Source organism: Mustelus asterias, chromosome 16 (genome assembly GCF_964213995.1).
Source record: "Mustelus asterias chromosome 16, sMusAst1.hap1.1, whole genome shotgun sequence".
Classification (NCBI taxonomy): domain Eukaryota; kingdom Metazoa; phylum Chordata; class Chondrichthyes; order Carcharhiniformes; family Triakidae; genus Mustelus; species Mustelus asterias.
Genome location: NC_135816.1, coordinates 24,687,820 through 24,699,953, shown reverse-complemented (window position 1 = coordinate 24,699,953; position 12,134 = coordinate 24,687,820). Strand labels below are relative to the sequence as shown.

The 12,134-nt window shown below is 42.7% G+C and overlaps 1 protein-coding gene across 7 annotated transcripts in view; it reads right to left on the bottom strand.

Moving 5' to 3' along the window:
- aff4 (AF4/FMR2 family, member 4) overlaps nucleotides 1–12,134 on the bottom strand; it is a 93,889-nt gene that overhangs the window by 57,438 nt on the left and 24,317 nt on the right. The window lies entirely within an intron of this gene.

Sequence of the window (12,134 nt, the reverse complement as noted above, 5' to 3'; positions counted from 1 at the left end):
CAATGACAGTGAAAGAATTGGGAGGGAACTTCCAGGTGGTGGTGTTCCCATGGCCTTCTGGATGGTATTAATTGTGGTTTTGGAAGGTGCCAAGGAGTCTTGGTGAGTTCCTGGGTGCACCTTTTGGGTAGTACACACTGCTGGTACTGTGCATCGGTGATGGAGGGAGTAAAGGTGGTGAATTACTCACTGCAGGATTCCTAGCCTTTGCCCGACTCTTGTAGCCATAGTATATGTTCAGTTCAGTTTCTGGTCAATGGTAACTGCCAAGGTGTCGATAGTGGGTGATTCAGCGATGATAATGCCATTGAATGTCAAAGAGCGATGGTTAGATTCTCTCTTGTTGGATTGCCTGGCACTTGTGTGGTGGGAATCTTACTTGCCACTTGTCAGCCCAAGCCTAGATATCGTTCAGGTCTTACTGTATTTGGACACGCACTGCTTGAGTATGAGTCGCCGCGAACGGTGTTGAACATTGTGCAATCATTAATGTTGAGTGAACATCCCTAATTTTGACCTTATGATGGAAGTAGCTGAAGATGATTGGGTCTGGGACACTATCCTGAGGAACCTCTGCAGTGATTTCCTGGAGCTGAGGTAGCTAACCTTCAATAATCACAGCCATCCTCCTTTGTGCTAGGTATGACTCCAACCAGCGGAGAGTTTTCCCACTGATTCCCACTAACTCCTGTTTTGCCAGGACTCGTCGATGCCACCCTTGGTCAAACGTGGCCTTGATGTCAACAGCAGTTACTCTCACCACACCTCTGAAGTTCAGTTCTTTTGTTCACGTTTGAACCAAGGCTGTAATGAGGTCAGGCGCTGAGTGGCCCTGGTGGAACCCAAACTGAGTGTCAATGAGCAAGTTATTGCTAAGCTCATGTTGCTTGATAGCACGGGTTAGAGATCAAAAACCCCAAGGTATATTATGAAGTGAAACTAGACCCCAACTATTTGCTATTTTGGCAGTGAGGATAAGGTGTTTCACTCCAGGTGTGATTCTGTTGACACACTAGGAAGCCTTTAGCAAAACAAGCTTTATTTAATACAGTTTAACTATAACCAACAAATTAGCTTAACGTTTACCAATTGAACAATATTTAAACATGACAACATACAGTTCTTAACTATTAACATATTAGTTATACTAATAGATTCTGAAAGGATATACTGGCACTGGAGGGGGTGCAGAGGAGATTCACTAGGTTGATTCTGGAGTTGAAAGGGTTGGCTTATGAGGAGAGACTGAGTAGACTGGGGCTATACTCATTGGAATTCAGAAGAATGAGGGGAGATTTCATAGAAACATATATTATGAAGGGAATAGACAAGATAGAAGCAGGGAAGTTGTTTCCACTGGCGGGTGAAACTAGAACTAGGGGGCATGGCCTCAAAATAAGGGGGAGCAGATTTAGGATCGAGTTGAGGAGGAACTTCTTCACACAAAACGGTTGTGAATCTGTGGAATTCCCTGCCCAGTGAAGCAGTTGAGGCGAACGCATTGTGTTTTTAAGGCAAGGATAGATAAGATTTTTGAACAGTAAAGGAATTAAGGGTTATGGTGAGTGGAGTTGAGTCCACGAAAAGATCAGCCATGATCTTATTGAATGGCAGAGCAGGCTCGAAGGGCCAGATGGCCTACTCCTAGTTCTTAAGTTCTTATTAGTTCCAATTCAAGCAATATTCCTCTTAGACTTAAATCCCCTCTTCGAAGTCAGTTCGTAACACACAGGCTTACATCTTGTTCTTCTAAACAGTCCTAGAACTTTCGGTGGCACAGTGGTTAGCACTGCTGCCAAACAGCACCAGTGACCCGGGTTCAATTCCAGCCTTGGATTTAAGTTTATTTGTCACAAGTAGGCTTACTTTAACATTGCAATGAAGTTATTGTGAAAATCCCCTGGTCACCACAATCAGGCGCCTGTTCGGGTACATGGAGGGAGAATTTAGCATGGCCAATGCACCTAACCAGCACGTCTTTTGGATTGTGGGCGGAAACCAGAGCACCTGGAGGAAACCCACGCAGACACGGGGAGAACGTGCAGACTCCACACAGACAGTGACCCAAGCCAGGAATTGAACCCGTGTCCCTGGCCTCCTTCTGCACTGTAGGGGTTCTGAGAGCTCTATGAGATTAAGCATTAGCACGTAATTATACCACGAGTGAGAAATGGGTACCAGCCATAGTTTTGGCAAAAACAGGTCCAATTTCTTACATGGTTCAAATTGAAGATGAACTAATTTGCTGACACCAGGCTGACCAAATGTCATTTCAGAATGATTTCTCAGAATCATCTTCAGAAATACCAATTACTTAGTCCCTAGTGTTGCAAATAATACTATGGAAAACTTAGTTGAATCGGAGGTATCTGATGATTGTGCCTTAGCTCTACCACGTGAGAATGATGCTGAATTAGTTCCAAGAGAGGAAGTGTCTACAGAAGTTCCAAATCATACTTCTCGGGTCAAGGACAGCCAAATTCTAGAACATTGCGTACAACTAAAGAGAAAGAGATGTCCTCCTAATCGACTTTCTTATTGACTCTGTATAATGATTAATGGTGCATAGTACTGTGTCTAAAGTACTATTGATCCGATATATAACATGACAGTAATTTGTTGTCATGACCACCAAATTAAAGGGAGAGGGATATCATACTTAAGTGGGTTGCAGATTGCTTTAAGAGCTGATTGCATGAATTGATGATGATGCCATCAGGGTGTTGCACAGGCTGCTGTTTTGTTTGTACTCTGGACAGGCAAGGACTTCAGGAATAAATCTGTTATTGTTAGTCTGAATCTACGTGTGCAAACTATGTATTTTCTTTGTGTAAAACCCACAAATCCTAGCATAGTGTGGACATTACACTTCCCAACACATTCACAGTTGCCCAGTTGACCATGCCATCTTACGCATAATTGCATCATATCAAAGACCGATAAGGCCATCTGATTCCTTGTACTACCCTCCATCTGCATCTTCTTCCATACCAACTCTACTTCCTCCTATATTCCTTCCTAAAAAACCTAATTCACTTGTATGAAGTTTCAAATTCTGAACTATTTCGCCCACTGTTCCCAGCAACATTCCTGCAGCTACAGATTTGCTCAACCACACCCTCACCTTTGCCCTACTCCCCAATAAAACCACTAGTTTCCTCACCTTGGTTGTTGCTTCAAGTCCCAGAAACTGACTTGATATGACGGACAACTGATTTAGTCATCCACTGCGGCTGGATCATTTAAAACAATAAATACAAATTCGAAAGATTCTATGAGAAGGAGGCAGTATCCCTGGCTAACTAAGTTAAGGATAGGTTAAAATTGAAAGAAAAGGCATATACTGTGAAGATTAGCGTTAGGCCAGAAGACTAGCAAAATTTTAGAAACTGGTAAAGGATGAATAAAAAATTAGGAGAAATTAGAATACAAGAGTAAACTCGGAAGAAATAAAAATAAGCAGCAAGGGCTTCTACGAGTATATAAAAAGGAGAACTCTCCTTGATCCGTCAGAGGTTGAGAAGGGAATTAATAGGAAACAAGGAAATGGCTTTAAACGAGTACCTTCTATCTGTCAAGGCATCAATGAAAGGGAGAGGTGAACTTATCAGGAGAGAAAAGTGGGAAAATAATGGGACAGAGGTTGACCAGATGGCCTGCATCCTAGGTTTTCTAAAAGAACTGACTGTAGAGATAATGGATGCATTGATTATAATCTTCCAAAATCTCTAAATTCTGGATAGTTCCAAGCAGATTAGAAAACTGTGAAGTTTTCAAGAAAGGAGGGAAACAAAACATTAAATTTTAGACCAGTTAACCTGACATACACCATTGGGAAAATGTTAGAATCCATTAACATAGTCGTAGCAGGACATTTAAAAAATCATATTCCAATCAAGCAGTTGACATGGTTTTATGAAAGGGAAATCGTATTTGACAAGTTTACTCAAGTTCTTTGAAGTAGTAACAAGCAAGATGGATAAAGGGGAACCAGTACGTTGTGTAGGTGGATTTGCAAAATGCATTAAATATAGTGCCAAGAGTTGGGGGTAATATATTAGTATGGATAGAGGATTTGCTAACTAGCAGTAAATAGCTGAGATAAATGGGTCATTTTCAGGTTGGCAATCTGTACTTAATAGGGTGGTACAGGGATCCGCGCTGGGGCCTTGCTTACAATCCATATTCATAATTTGAATGAAGAAAAGAATGGATAGCAGCTAAATTTACCGAAGATTCAAAGGTAGGAAAAAACGGATTGTGACAAGGGCAGAGATTGCAAATGGACATAGGTAGGTTAAGTGAATGGGCAAAAATACGGCAAATGGAGTATAACATATGAAAATGGCAGAAACAATAGAAAAGCAAATTTTAGTTGAGAGACTGCAGAATGCTGTGGTGTACAGGGATCTAGGTATCCTCACGCATGATTCACAAAATGTTAGCACGTAGATATAGCAAGTAATGATGAAGGCAAATGGGACATTAATATTTCTTGCAAGGGGATGGAGTAGGAAATTCTTACTACAACCATACAAGGCATTGGTGACACCACACCTAGAGTTTTGCACACAATTTTGGATGTATTTGCATTACAGGCGATTCACAAACATTGAGGAGGTTGATTCCTGGGGTTAAGGATGTCTCATGAGGAAAGAGTGGGTAGGTTAGGCCTATATTCATTGACATTTAGAAGAATTAGAGGTGATTTTATTGAAACATAAAAGATTCTGAGGGAGCTTGATAGAGTAAATGTTGACAGAACGTTTCCCCTCATTGGGGGGAATCTAGAACCAGGGGACAAAGTATCAAAATAAGGGGTCTTCCATTTAAGATGGAAATGAGAAGGAATTTCTTTTCAGAGAGTTTGAAATTTTTTTCCCTAGCAAGCAATGGGAACTGAGTCACTGAATATGCTTGAGGCTGAGTTAGACAGATTTTTGATCCACAAATGAGTCAAGGTTTTTTTGGGGGTGGGGGAGAAGGTCACAGGCAGGAAAGTGGAGTTAAAGCCACAATCAGGTTAGCCACAATCCAACTACATCGAGAGGCAGGTCTGAGGGGCCAAATGGCCTCCTCCTGCTTTTATTAACGATATGTTCTTAACAGGTCCTTTGCTCATCTGTTAAAACTGCTTACTGTTCTAGGATCATCCTGGAATGCAAAGATAACCTCTGGCTTCTTTTCTACCCTGCAAACCATCTTCTTAAATGTCTCTTCCAGCAACGAGAGTCAATTTCGGTGTCAGTAAAATGAAAACCACCTGATCAGCCACTTCTGCCACGTCCTTCCCTCCCACTAGTCCATCTGGCTAAACTTGCTCTGAAGCTCTCTCTTTGCCGTCCCCACTCCCGTCTCCCAACTACCACACCAGCCCTGAATTGCACCTTGCTCTAGTTTCTTTACCATCTGCCTTCATGCCATTTCCAGGCTCATCTTGCCCAAAAATTCCAATTTCTGCTCCCTTGACCCTATTCCACTGAATTGTTGGGTACCCAATTTCATATCCAGAATCCAAGGTTAGCTGAAGTTAACATTTTTCTCTCTCTCAAACCTGCCATCACCTCTCGCCACAAAAAAAAATTCTTGGCCCAAATGTGCTTACAAACCACTGGCCCATTTCAAAATTCAATTTCTGTCCAAAGTCTTGGAACATATTGTCATCTCCCAAATCCATGCTCATCTTTCCAAGAACTCCCACGTTTGTATCCTTCATATTCTGACCATCCAGTGCTGAAACAGCTCTTTCAAAAATCACATAATTACATCCTACCTGACAATGACACAAGTAGGCTTTTCCTCCCGGTCCTTCCCAGCATACCTGCAGCCTTTGACAAGCTGACCACATCATAGTCCTTCAATGCCTCACCACTGCTATCTGATTGTATAAAGATGAACGGGAGGTGAGCAGAGGGTTAGAAACTGCATATAGGCGCAAGCTTGGTGGGCTGAAGGGCCTGTTCCTGTGCTGCATTCTCTTTGATGTTAGCAAGGACGATTTTGCAGGATCAACTTGGCATGGTATGCTTTTGCCGTTTCCAGTACCTAGGTTGTATCCTGGGTTTCAGATCTATTCATGATCTCTCTCCCCCATCGCTATCACCAGCCCCTTAACACAAAGTGACTACATTCATGTAACTTTGACCTTCTGAGCATCCCCAATTTTAATCGCCCCACAGTGGCCGCACCTTCAGTTGCTTCAGACCAAGGCTGCGGAGTTCCCTTCCCATATCTCTCCACCTCTCTATCTTGCTTTCCTCAGTCCAGAATCTTCTACAAACGTACATCTTTGACCAAACTTTTAGCCATCTGATAGATGACTCATGTGGTCATGCTTTTTTTATAATGCCCCTGTGAAGTGCCTTGGGACGTTTTATTAGATTTATACAGCATTTTAAAAGGAAGGTATTGTTTATGCACAAGGCTGATGATGGTAAACCAATGGAAAATTGCTGGTATAAACACCTGAAAGTGCATCTTAAACTACTTGTACACACAACTTTGTTGGACATTTAAAATACAATGACCCAGGCCTGCAAACAAGTTACATCTCCAATACCTCAACTAAGAATGGTCCATGGTGCAGCCAAGTGAGTAAAGTAGGAAAAGGAAATCAATTTCGAAGTGAACAGAATTTTGTGTTTCTTCCACTTGTGATGTTAGTGTACCTTTAAGAGATTTTTAAAAATTCACGTTCGCGGCCGTAGGTGGTCATTGTTGGGAGGAGAAAAAACTGTGGGCAGCTCAGAAAATTTCATTTTCAGTTTGTTTGGAGCTGCAGGTTTGTGTTTTTAGTTTTAGAAGGGACACAAGCTAAAAAGAAGTGTTTTCCCTCTCTCCCTGTTGTTTTGAAAATTCTGTTGGTTAGCTAAAAACAAGAACTTGTTTTCCTGAAGGGTGAAAACCTGCTGTTGTTAATAGAACATAGAACAGTACAGCACAGAACAGGCCCTTCGGCCCACGATGTTGTGCCGAGCTTTATCTGAAACCAAGATCAAGCTATCCCACTCCCTATCATCCTGGTGTGCTCCATGTGCCTATCCAATAACCGCTTAAATGTTCCTAAAGTGTCTGACTCCACTATCACTGTAGGCAGTCCATTCCACACCCCAACCACTCTCTGCGTAAAGAACCTACCTCTGATATCCTTCCTGTATCTCCCACCACGAACCCTATAGTTATGCCCCCTTGTAATAGCTCCATCCACCCGAGGAAATAGTCTTTGAACGTTCACTCTATCTATCCCCTTCATCATTTTATAAACCTCTATTAAGTCTCCCCTCAGCCTCCTCCGCTCCAGAGAGAACAGCCCTAGCTCCCTCAACCTTTCCTCATAAGACCTACCCTCCAAACCAGGCAGCATCCTGGTAAATCTCCTCTGCACTCTTTCCAGCGCTTCCACATCCTTCTTATAGTGAGGTGACCAGAACTGCACACAATATTCCAAATGTGGTCTCACCAAGGTCCTGTACAGTTGCAGCATAACCCCACGGCTCTTAAACTCCTGTTGGGGGCTGGACCAGAGTCTCTCTGGTGTTTTGGGAAGCTGTCTTGTCTTCAAACTGTTCGGAGTCTCAAGAGCATTTCACTGCTCAATTCGACTAACAGCCTCGATCCTAGTATCACATGGGCATTAGTCTGTGCTGTGTTAAACCTGTGAAGAAGGGTATTTTGTCTATGGTGGTTCGTTTTGATTGGGGCAGCTTATATATATTCATTAAGGGTTATACATTATCATGATTGTTTGTAATTGTTAATAGTTCTTGCTAATTTTCTTACCATACATGTTAACTATATTCCTAAATAAACTTTGTTTGATAAAAGTTTCCTAGTGGGTCACTTGAATCATACCCGAAGTGAAACATCTCATGCTTATCCTAGCCAAATTCAAAACTTATGATTCAGGCAGGCTTTATAAAACACTTTGGAGTTTCTAATCTGAACCATAACACATTAATCACAAAAAAAATTAAATAATAAAATGTACCTACCAAGTGTCATCTACTGTAGATAGGACTGAAAGATAAGTGCACATATCTTTCAGTCCATGATAAAAGTATCCAGACCGGACAGATAGATTTGATTTTGTGATACAAAGAGTAAAGTATGAAATGGCCAATCAGCCATAGTAAATACTGGCCATGTATGGATTTGAGTGAATTATATATAATGTAAGCATCTTAGAACATAGAACATAGAACATAACAGCGCAGAACAGGCCCTTCGGCCCACGATGTTGCACCGACCAGTTAAAAAAAAAAACTGTGACCCTCCAACCTAAACCAATTTCTTTTCGTCCATGAACCTATCTACGGATCTCTTAAACGCCCCCAAACTAGGCGCATTTACAACTGATGCTGGCAGGGCATTCCAATCCCTCACCACCCTCTGGGTAAAGAACCTACCCCTGACATCGGTTCTATAACTACCCCCCCTCAATTTAAAGCCATGCCCCCTCGTGCTGGATTTCTCCATCAGAGGAAAAAGGCTATCACTATCCACCCTATCTAAACCTCTAATCATCTTGGTATATATCTAAACTTTCATCAAGGCAAGAAGTGTCACTTGCACATCACATGATGCCGTTTAGAGATTATTGCAGTCAGTTATATAACAATCTTCAACTTTACACATGATGCAGCTTTATTCATTTTCCATCACTGTGCCTGTGATTGCCATCTCTGTGGACACCAGCCAAACAGCTGTTACATGCTTGTGATATTGGCAAACATTCTCACGATTAATGATGGCACCTTGACTAACTTCAGTAAGAAAGCTGCATCAAGGAACAAGGCTTTCATCATCGAATTTTGCAATGGTGCACAGTATCCCCGATGTGGGGGAAAATAACTGCTATGCAAATGATAACGGTTTTATTTGCCAAGAAAGTTACGGAAAAGAATCAGTATGAGGCAATGCCACATAAAGGTGTAGGACAGGAAAGAGAGAAAACAATTAACATTAGTTAGTAGCGTAGAGGATATAATTCACTCCAAACAACAACTAGTACAAAGGCAGCTCTCAGAAACACTCAGTGCCACTGTTAAGGAGATGGTAGTTTTCAGCTGGATGACATATAGAAGTGAGGCAGACAAGAATTACAAATCCAGGCTGCCAGGGAATTTGGTGAGGGAATAACAACACTTCTTGAAGAGGGATGCTGCACTGCACCATTTTTTTTCTCCTTTTTGGGATGTGGGCATCACTGCAAAGCCAGCAGTTGTTGCACATCCCTTACTGCCCTTGAGACAGTGACAATGAGCCATCTTCTTTAATTGCTCCAGCCTATCTAGTGTAGGTACATCAGAGTGCTGTTAGAAAAAGGGTTCCAAGGCTTTACATAGAAGCACTGAAGATAGGAGCAGGAGGTGGCCATTCGGCCCTTCGAGCTTGCTCCGCCATTCATCACAATCATGGCTGATCGCCCAACTCAACAGCCTAATTCCAGCTTTCTCCCCATAACCTTTGATCCCATTTGCCCCAAGTGCTATATCTAGCCACCTCTTGAATACATTCAATGTTTTGGCATCAACTACTTACGGTAGTAATGAATTCCACAGGCTCACCCGTCTTTGGGTGCAGAAATGTCTCCTCACCTCCGTCCTAAATGGTCTACCCTGTATCCTCAGACTGTGACCCCTGGTTCTGGACTCCCCCACCATCAGGAACATCCTTCCTGCATTGACCCAGTCTAGTCCTGTTAGAATTTTATAAGTCTCTATGAGATCCCCCCTCATTCATCTGAACTCCAGCAAAAACAATCCTAATCTAGTCAATCTCTCCTCATATATCAGTCCCGCCATCCCCGGAATCAGCCTAGCTGCACTTGAAAGCAAGAACATCTTTCCTCAGAAAAGGAGACTAAACTGCATACAATACTCTAGGTGTGGCCTCACCAAGGTCCTGTATAATTGCAACAACACATCCCTGCTCCTGTACTTGAAACCTCTCGCAATGAAGACCAACATACCATTTGCCTTCTTTACCACCTACTGCACCTGCATGCTTACCTTCTGGTCCCACTGCACACTCCCCTCTCTCAATTTACAGCCAGTCAGGTAGTAATCTGCCTTCTTGTTTTTGCTTCCAAAGTGAATAACCTCACCTTTATCCAAATTATACTGCATCTGCCATTGATTAGCCCACTCATCCAACCTGTCCAAATCATGCTGAAGGATCTCTGCATCCTTGTCACAGTTCACCCTCCCACCCAACTTGGTATCATCTGCAAACTTTGAGATGTTATATTTTGTTCCCTCATCCAAATCATTAATATACATGGGGTGAATATCTGGGGTCCCAGCAGTGATTCCTGTGGCACCCCACTAGTTACTGCCTGCTAATTTGAAAAGAACCCATTAATTCCTACTCTTTGTTTCCTCTCTGCTAACCAGTTTTCTATCCATTTCAATACACTTCCCCAATCCCATGTGCTTTAATCTTGCACGATAATCTCTTACCTCTTTGACCCAGCAACTGTGAAGGAACAGGATTACAGATTCAAGTCAGGATGGTGTATGATTTGAAGGAAACCTTGCAAGTGGTGTTAATGTACAGAAAATGCATTGTGCATTTTGTACACTTAAGTCTACCATACACATCTCCCACCAGAGAGAGTTTAGAAGGTGAAGAAATCTATGTTTGAACAGCATATGTAGTTTTGATTCCAAATGTTTCTTCCCAAGAACTTCACAATACTGCTCCCATGTGTCTATTGCTCTGATCTTTCTCAGGTGTACCGGTCACAAGTTTGGAAGGTGCAGTCCATAGAACCTCAACAGTGCAGAAAAGAGGTCCAACAAGTCTGCACCAAGAGTCCCACCATCCTATTATGGTAACTCCATTTACCATGGCTAATCCACCTCACCTACCATATCTTTGGACACTAAGGGGCAATTTACTATGGCCAATCCACCTAACCTGCATATTGTTAGACTGTGGGTGGAAACCCATACTGACACAGGGAGAAGGAGCCTTGCTGAGTTACTGCAGTTAATCTTATAGATGGTACACACTAGTGTACTGGTGGTGGAGTGAGTGGATGTTTAAGTTGCTGGGTGGGGTGCTGATCAAGTAGGTTGCTTTATCCTGGATGGTGTCAAGTTTGAAGTGTTGATGGAACTATAATTATCCAAGAAAGTGGTGGACAGGCCTGAGGGAGCTAGATGAGCTACACACCAAAGATTTCCCAGCCTCTGACCTGTGGCCAGAGTATTTATATGGCTGATTCCGTAATGTTTCTGATCAACAGTAACACTTAGGATTTTGATAGTATGGAATTTTGCCACTGAATGCAAATGGGAAATGGCTACATTTCCTCTTGTTGGAATTGGTCATTGCCTGGCACTCAAGGCACATGTTGCTTGTCATTTATCAGTCCAGACCTGAATGCTGTCCAGGTTTTATGGACAAAGATTGCTTCAGCATCAAGAGGAGCTGCAATGGCACTGAGCACTGGATAATGATCTGCAAGCATTCCCACTTCACTCAGGATCAGTCTGGCAGATAAGTTATGGCCAATTCAGTCAGTGCTACTGAGCCACTCTTGGTGATGGGCATTGAAGCCCCCAACCCAAAGTATATTTGGGGCCCTTACTACCCTCAGTGCTTCTTCCAAATGGTGTTCAACATGGGAGGAGCTAGAAATAGTGTGGTCCGAATGTTAATTGCCACTCAGAAGTTCCAAGCCTCAATGTTATTCAGGTCATTCTGCACATGGATACTTACGCCTTCAGTACGAGGAGTCACAAATGGCACTGAACATTGCACAATCATCAGTGAACATCCCATCTCTGACCTTATGATGGCCAGAAGGTCATTGATGAAGCAGCCAAAGATGGTTAGGCTTAGGACACTACCCCAATGCGCTCCTGAAATGAAATCGTCGGACTGAGATGATTGACCTCCAACAACCACAATCATCTTTCCTTGTGCTAGTTACTGTTACTGGGCCAGTGTGTGGAGTTTGCACATTCTCCGTGTCTGCATGGGTTTCCTCCGGGTGCTCCAGTTTCCTCCCACAGTCTGAAAGACATGCTGGTTAGGTGCATTGACCTGAACAGTGTGGCGACTAGGGGAATTTCACAGTAACTTCATTGCAGTGTTAATGTAAGACTTACTTGTGACTGATAAAC